This window comes from Camelina sativa, chromosome 16 (genome assembly GCF_000633955.1).
Source record: "Camelina sativa cultivar DH55 chromosome 16, Cs, whole genome shotgun sequence".
NCBI lineage: Eukaryota > Viridiplantae > Streptophyta > Magnoliopsida > Brassicales > Brassicaceae > Camelina > Camelina sativa.
Window position 1 is genome coordinate 9,996,952 of NC_025700.1, and position 8,148 is coordinate 10,005,099.

Sequence of the window (8,148 nt, forward strand, 5' to 3'; positions counted from 1 at the left end):
TGCATGTGATGGCAAATATGCTAGAGAAGATACCCATTATCTTTTGTACATTTATGATGTAATGCAAATAGATTTGCACATAATGGCAAAGGAGAATGAGCAATCTGACTCTCCTCTGATAGAGGTAACAATCTTAAATGTTTTTCCTTTCTTAGATTTTGATTCAAGAGTGACTGATTGAGTATAGAGGATACTATTAACAAACACCTAACTTTATTTAAAACATACAATATTCCTCCCAAAATAAGGGGCGTGACTCTTGTTCCCTTTGCTTTTCACCTAATAGTTTTAACTAAACAGAAACTTAACATACCGTTAATTATGCTCTTCGAAGAGCTTATTATCAGAAATCTTATGCATGGCTTATTAAACATAAATTTATTCTTCATTCTCGATCGGTCTGTGTAATAAGTTATTACATGGTTGTTGGCGCATGAAGATCATGCATCAATTCATTTTAGGTATTCTGTTATGTTCATGGTCGTCTTCAAATTTTGGAGAATCATATTGACGAAGGTACCTATGCTAACAGGTTTACAAACACAGTTATGATGTGTGCATGCAACTATATGAGAAAGAGCTTTTGACTGGGGATTCGTATCTTCAAATTAATGGGTTTGTTTCTTATTGTCCCCAACATGAAAGAAAATATTTGCTTTAGTTTTATTTGTTGCCTGGAGTACCTTTTCTTTGTTCGGTCAATTGCTTTCTTGCTTTTATATGGAAGAGCAGTACCCTATTAGATTTTAAATCCTTATGCATGGCTTATTAACTAAAACTAATCTGTCGTTGCGTTTCCATTTTGGCATTTGTTAGGGTTTAGACAGGTCATCTTAATGCAGTTCAACTTTCCATTGTTGCGGTATGTTTGCAATTCATGATCCAAGAAATTCATATGCCTTTCATATTACCATATGAAGCTTACTTAGTAGTTGTTGACTTGCAGAGGCTTTGTGAATGGCGGGATCATATTGCACGTGCAGACGATGAGAGCACCGGTTATGTATTGCCAAATATAACTCTTTTTGACATAGGTAGATATATTTTACTGTTTCATCTCCAGGTCCTTGGATATTTGTCGGTGGTTCCTAACTTGGTCTAACAAGTTTTATTATATAATAGCCAAGGATATGCCATTTACTGTTGGCCAGTTGCGTCGGTTGCTGACGTCAAAGCATCCTTACATCGAGCGTACATTTGACGCTGTAATCAGTGTCATCAGACAATCAATGCGAAATGCAGCGACATTTGGGCCAATTGTTCAATCTTTAAAAGATCGGCGTCCTGGAACAGTAAGATATTATGTTATGAATTGTTATTACAACTCTTTTTGGGCCTCTTTCTGTTTACATAAGGACTAAGAAAACAATGTGTATTTAAAACTTTAAGGTTTTTAGTTGGGGGTATTTGCTTGGTGAAAAGTAATTAGCAGTGATCATATATGATGTGTGCTTGATTAGGTCACATATATAACCAGGTTTATTAGGAACGAAATGTTGCACCCTTCAAAAGCATGTGAACTTGCAAAAAATATAGCTAGAGAAGAGTTATTTGTAAGACTGATGCTAATCAAATGTCTAGTAGTTTGGTGATTTTTCTTTATAGCCATGAGTCATGACTGCTTTATTGCATGCACTTGGCTATTATTTTATGTGCTCTTTACTCTATGGCTTTTCTTAACTTAAGTTGCTGCGAAGAATATTGAGAAAACGGGCACCAAGGCTACGACTTCTTCTCTGAGTTCGGGCACCAAGGCTACGACTTCTTCTCTTGAGTTTGAATAATTTTTGTGTGGATGATTCAAAGAAACAAAGCAGTGCTGTTGGAGTTTTGCCGTCAAAGAGGGAGTTTGAAAGTGACAACAAGGTGAGTTATTATATAGTGTGAGAAGTAAGAGATTTGTGTAGAAAATTGTATCAATTGACCGGGTAATATTACTAATCTGACGATAAACAAGTTACATGCAAAAGAAGTTGTCAAAGTGCAAGTCCAAGCCAACTGAGGTAACTGTAGTGCTGGATGATGGTGATGAGCCTGATGAACAGAGCTGGGAAACAGGTGATGCTTCAAATAGAGCTTTGGAAACGTCTTCTAAGGGATCATCATCGATGACTCAAACACCTTAGACAAGTAGTACTAGACGATGATGATGAGTCAGAGAATTGACTCAGAAAGCAGAGAAGATGAAGATGTGATTAGGAGAAGTGGGAAGCATAAAAGATTCATGAGTCCAAAACGCGGCTTTCTAAACATTTACCCCTTTAGCTTTTGCGGTACAGTGTGCAATGTTTTTGGTCGCTGTTTTGTGTATTACTCAACCATTAGACAAATCTATCTTGACTTGTATGTCTATACAACAAGTAGCCTTATGTATTTTTCTACATGTTTAATTGAATTTGGAATTAACCAAAAACGAAACATAGCACTTATCACTACGTTTAATAAGCGCAAAAAGATACCGTGCAGGTTATGCCAGTTGTAGATTCAAGGATCATTTTTAGGGGAACTATTTAAAGAAAATTGATATGCTCAAATTTATCCTATAATTATTCTCTTAAATTAAGAGATAACTGTAGTATTTAGGGATTTGAATCCTCAAGGACTTTAGACTCACAAAAATAATTTGTATTAAAATAAAAAGAGCAAGAAAAACAATAAAAAATAGAGTGAATTCAATATGAGAGAAGATAGGTTTAGAGAAATTCTCATGAAATTCAGAAAATCAAATTAAATAATTTTTAGGATTTATTAAGAACAATTCTAGAACTCAAATCACAGTGGTAAAATTAACTAGTTTTCGCTGCGAAAATTATCTAAATCTAAAAACAAGAATTTCAAATCTCTTTGCAAATCCAAATGACTAAACTAGCATTAAATTCAAGCTTGAGAAGTTTACAAAATCCCTAAACCAAATCTCTTTGTGAATAAGAATTTTGCTAATCTAAGATTATTTCAGGAAATCAATAACTCTCTTATGTCTATCAATTATCCTAAGATCAGATTCTAGGTTGCTCTAGCTACTCTAGAATAAATAATAACCAATCTAGATGAAGAAATTTTATAGATATTACCCTAACAATCCGATAACCTAACAATTCATTAATTTTTTAAAAAACCCCAAACCTAACAAGAGATCTACTCAGACATGGTGAATGAAACAAACATCATGAATAAAATAGATCATTGAGAAATAAATAGAAGGAGTAAAGCAGTTCTGAATCTTCTCTGAAGTAGTATTGATTCTTCTCTCCAAACTCTCTCTCTCAAAAGTTGTAGGGAAAAATAAAGCATCGGTCTAAACAATGACTTAAAAATCCTATATATAGTGTAAAACACGACTTGGGCCTTAATTGTAAATAAGGAATATTTCTGAGCCGAATTTGAATCTTCAAAACTTCAAATAGATGTGCAATTTAATTGCCGTCAGATTGATTTTGTAATGCTCGCAAACCAAAAGGACGGTTCTGGGGTGGGTGTCGATCGACACCTTAGGGTTTTTGGTCGACACCAACAATTTTTGGTTCAGCCGGTTTAGTTTAAATTGTTGATTTGAAGCGGTTTAGAATTTGGAAAGCCCTAGATCGTGGTATTTAAGGGGAAGGTCGACTTGGGGGGGGGGGTTGTTAGCCTCCTTGTCGTTCCTGAGAGTTAAGAGGAAATGAGAAGGTCCATGAAAGTTCTTGAGAGTTCATGGAGGTTCTCCTGAAGGTTTCTAGGCCTGTTTTGGAAGGGAGATCTGAACGTGGAGTAAAATTTGGAGGTGGTTAGAAGGCTTGGATCTTACTGTTCTTCGTTCTATTCTTTCTAAATCAAGACTTATCTGAGCATGAGATCTCTGAGTTTTATGTGTTTCTACGTGATTTGGTAGATTGATTCCTTGCTTCTTGTGTTTTTTGTGTTATTCCTATGTCCTTGTTTGGCTGCAGTGACGTTCCTGAACAAGTGGTGGCTTTGGAAGAGAGTTGTGATCGATGAATGCGCCCAGAGAGAATGCTAGGGCATCGGTGTCGAACGACACCAATCGCAATAGTTTGCGAGTGATCAATTCGAGTGTCGGTCGACACTGGAGGACTGTGTCGATCGACACAATGCGAGTCTTGGTCGACACAAGGCGAGTGTCGGTTGACACAAATCGAGTGTCGGTCGACACCATTTCTTAGCAGGCAGCTGACATGTTTCTTTTGTTTTCTAGCTTGACTATGACTTGCTTGTGATTGTTGTTTGTTGCTTTGAGATCTTATTGCTTGTGTGTATAGCCTAGGATATGGAAGGATCACCTCAATAAGTATTTGTGATAATACTTACGCATCTCAATTGTTGTTTCTGGTGCAGGTATATGATGTGGAATTATGGAAATGAGGAGGAGGATGATCTAGGGTCTCAATTGTGTATTGATGGTTATGTCTTGTTGTAATGTTGGAACCTTGTATTGAAGTATTAAATAATCAAAGGATTCGAACATGGTATGATATATGATATAACTTAGAGTAAAACAAACATTCACACGTTGTATTAAATAATCAAAGGATTCGATACAACTTATGAGTTTGCATAATAAGCTAGTACAAGTTGTATAATCGATCCTAGCTACCCATATCACCACCACTCATCATCCCGGCCATGAGTCTCGCGCCTAAGCACTTCTTTTCCCGCGATCACTCTCCTTTCATGAAATCCACGTAGCCATCAATAACATTCCCCTTAGCCATACAATGTCATGTAATGCACGCTAAGTTCTAACATTCGTCCAGTACAGCGGTCAGACGGTAGAGAGTTATCCCGCGCATCAGTTCGGACAGTGTACCGAGGAATCTGTACAGATCCCCGTCTAGCCTCCGAGCCGCGTTTATTTTTCTCTGACTGAACTGTCTGTAATGGGACACTCCGGATGGTACTCTGGTCGGTAGGGAGGTAACATGCACATCAGTTCGGCCGTATCACGGCCGAACCGCACCTCCTTTCCTCCGACCAACTAGACCAACCGAAGCATTATAAATGCCTATGCAGATGCAACTACCCCATTCCCCCGAACCATAAGGTCGGTACTGTACCGTACCTCCAGCCCTTAAGCCTTATCGTCGAACTCTCTTTCTTTCGGAACCTTCTTCCATATCTTATACTCGAATTGTCGAGTTTTACTGTGTTTTTCTGTTTCCGATGGTGTGTTGGAAATGAGAGCCTCACCCTCTTTTTATAGGGTACTGGCCGCGGTTTTAGCCCCAAAAGACACCTTTCGGACGAGTCCGTCCGATCGCACATATTCGGCCATACCTGTTCGGTTTTGTCCGTTCGGTTCCGAGCTCCCTAGCTGACCTGCACACCGTCCACTACCGTACAGCTGACCGAGTTAGGTCGAGCTGGCTGGCAGCTGCTCGAGCTGGACGCAACTGGCCGAACTGTCCGCAGCTGGCCGAGAGCTCTACGCAGTTGGCCAAGAGCTGTCCGCAGCTGGCCGAGAGTTTTCTGGAGCTAACCGATCTTTGTCCCATACTTAGCTTGTTTTCCCTCCATGTCCGAGCTAATGCATAGCTCTTTTCCTGACTTGTCCGAGATCTCCCGACCATCTCGGACCAAGCCATGGCCTACGATCCTATTCAGGATCGCGGGCGTTACAAGTCTCACCCACTTGAAAGGGATTCGTCCCTGAATCCGGATTAAGTTGATCTTCCCTCATCTCCTTAAACCACTTAGGATAATCCGCCTTCATCTTGTTTTCAGTCTCCCAAGTAGCTTCTACGTGTCCACCGAAGCTCCATAAGATCTTCACCAAGTTAATCTTTTTCGTGCGCATTCCCTTTTCCATTCGATCAATGATTCGAATAGGCGTGGCTTCCACCATCAAGTTTTCTTGCACCTCGGGTGGTACGTCCTCGACCACTTTGTCCTCCTCACTTAGGCATTTCCGTAACTGTGATACATGAAAAACCTTATGGAAGGCGTCTAGCTTCGGTGGTAACTCCAATTTGTATGCCACCGCGCCTACCTGTTCGATCACCTTGTACGGGCCAACGTACCTTAGGCTCAACTTTTTCCTTTTGGTAAATCGCCCTTTTCCCTTATAGTTCATCGCCTTAAGGTACACTAAGTCGGCCACTTCAAACTCCAACTCCTTCCGACGCTTGTCCCCATAACTTTTCTGTAGGTTTTGGTCTTCCTTCAACTTGATTTTCAAGAACTTCAACATTTCGGCCGTCTCGTCCACAATCTCCGGTCTGAATAACGTCCGTTCCTTAACCGGCGTCCAGCACAACGGCGTTCGACATGCCCAGCCATAAAGCGCTTCATAAGGCGACATTCCAATACTAGCTTGGTAGCTATTGTTGTATGCGAATTCCACCAAGTTCAAGTACTTTTCCCAGCTTCCGCCCCAATCCAGTACACAAGCTCGCAACATGTCCTCGAGTGTCTAAATTGTTCTCTCGGACTGCCCATCAGTTTGTGGATGGTAGGCCGTACTTAGGTTTACCCTTGTTCCCAACGCCTTTTGAAAAGCTTTCCAGAAATGTGAAGTGAACCGCGTATCACGGTCCGAGACAATACTCACAGGAACTCCATGCAACATGACGATCTCCTCGATGTACCTGACCGCAATTACCTCGGCTCCATCTGTTTCCGCGATTGCGATGAAGTGTGCAGATTTGGTCAATCTGTCCACCACTACCCAAATCTGGTCATAAAGTCCATCTTCACATGATCCCATTTCCATTCCGGCATGGGTAAACTTTGAACTAGTCCGCTCGGCATTTGATGCTCAGCCTTGACGAGTTCACAGGTTTTACACTTAGCAACCCATGCGGCCACATCTCTTTTCATTCCCTTCCAGTGATAGTATCTTTTTAGATAGCGATACATCTTGGTCGAACTAGGGTGGATCGAGAACTTAGACTGGTGCGCTTCCTTTAGAATTTCCTCCCTTATCTCCTTACTTTGCGGGACACACACCATTCCATTCACCAAAATGGTACCATTTTTCCATGTCTGGAACTCCGTCTTATTGTTCTCCGCCCAACTCCTAAGTTCCTCGTCTTTTTCTTGAGCTAATCGAATTCTACTATGTAGATCCGCTTGATCGGCCGCTCCCAGGCCTAGTGGCTCAAACTCCTTAGAAAATGCATTTAAATGCAAAGTCCCCATCATGTAAACCAATGCTTCATGATTTTTCTCGGCTTCCACGTCGAAGCATCTCCTACTTAAGGCATTCGCGACTTGATTTGCCTTTCCTGGGTGATAGGCGATGGCTAAGTCGTAATCTGCGACAAACTCCATCCATCTCCTTTGCCTTAGATTTAACTCCGGCTGGGTGAATATGTACTTTAAACTCTTGTGGTCGGTGAAGATTTGTACTTTGGCTCCATAGAGGTATGAACGCCAAATCTTCAACGCGAACACCACCACGGCCATTTCTAGGTCGTGCATTGGGTAATTCCTCTCGTGTTTACGCAATTGCCTTGAAGCATATGCTATTACACCACCCTTCTGCATTAGTACACAACCTAGCCCAGTTATGGAGGCATCAGTGTACACCACGTACGGCTCGTCTGCCTCCGGCAGCACTGGTATTAGAGCACTCGTGAGCATCGCCTTTAACTCCGAGAAACTTTTCTCGCATTCTTCCGACCATTGGAACTTAGTGTCTTTTCCCGTCAACCGTGTCATTGGCTGAGACATATTTGTAAAGCCTTTGACAAACCTTCGGTAATATCCAGCCAACCCGAGAAAGCTCCTTATCTCGGTGGCATCTTCAGACGTGGCCAGTCCTTTATCGACTTAATCTTCTCTGGATCCACGAACACTCCTTGGTCCGAAATAATGTGTCCAAGGAATCCGACACTCTTTTGCCAAAATGAGCATTTGTTTAACTTTGCAAAAAGCTTTTGCTCTCTTAACCGCTCCAAGACTGCCCTCAAGTGATTTTGATGGGTTTCCCAATCCTTCGAGTAAACGAGTATGTCATCGATGAAGATGATAACAAACTTGTACAAGAATTCCCGGAACACACCGTTCATCATCTTCATGAAGGCTGCCGGTGCAATGGTCAGTCGAAACGGCATGACCACAAACTCAAAGTGGTCGTACCTTGTTCGGAAAGCCGTTTTCCGAATGTCCGCTGGATCTGTCGGAATTTGATGGTACTCCAAGGCCAAGTCT

General features: G+C 41.3%; 1 pseudogene; it reads left to right on the top strand.

The window, feature by feature from the left end:
• Positions 1–2,126, top strand: part of LOC104753538 — a 4,618-nt pseudogene extending 2,492 nt beyond the window's left edge.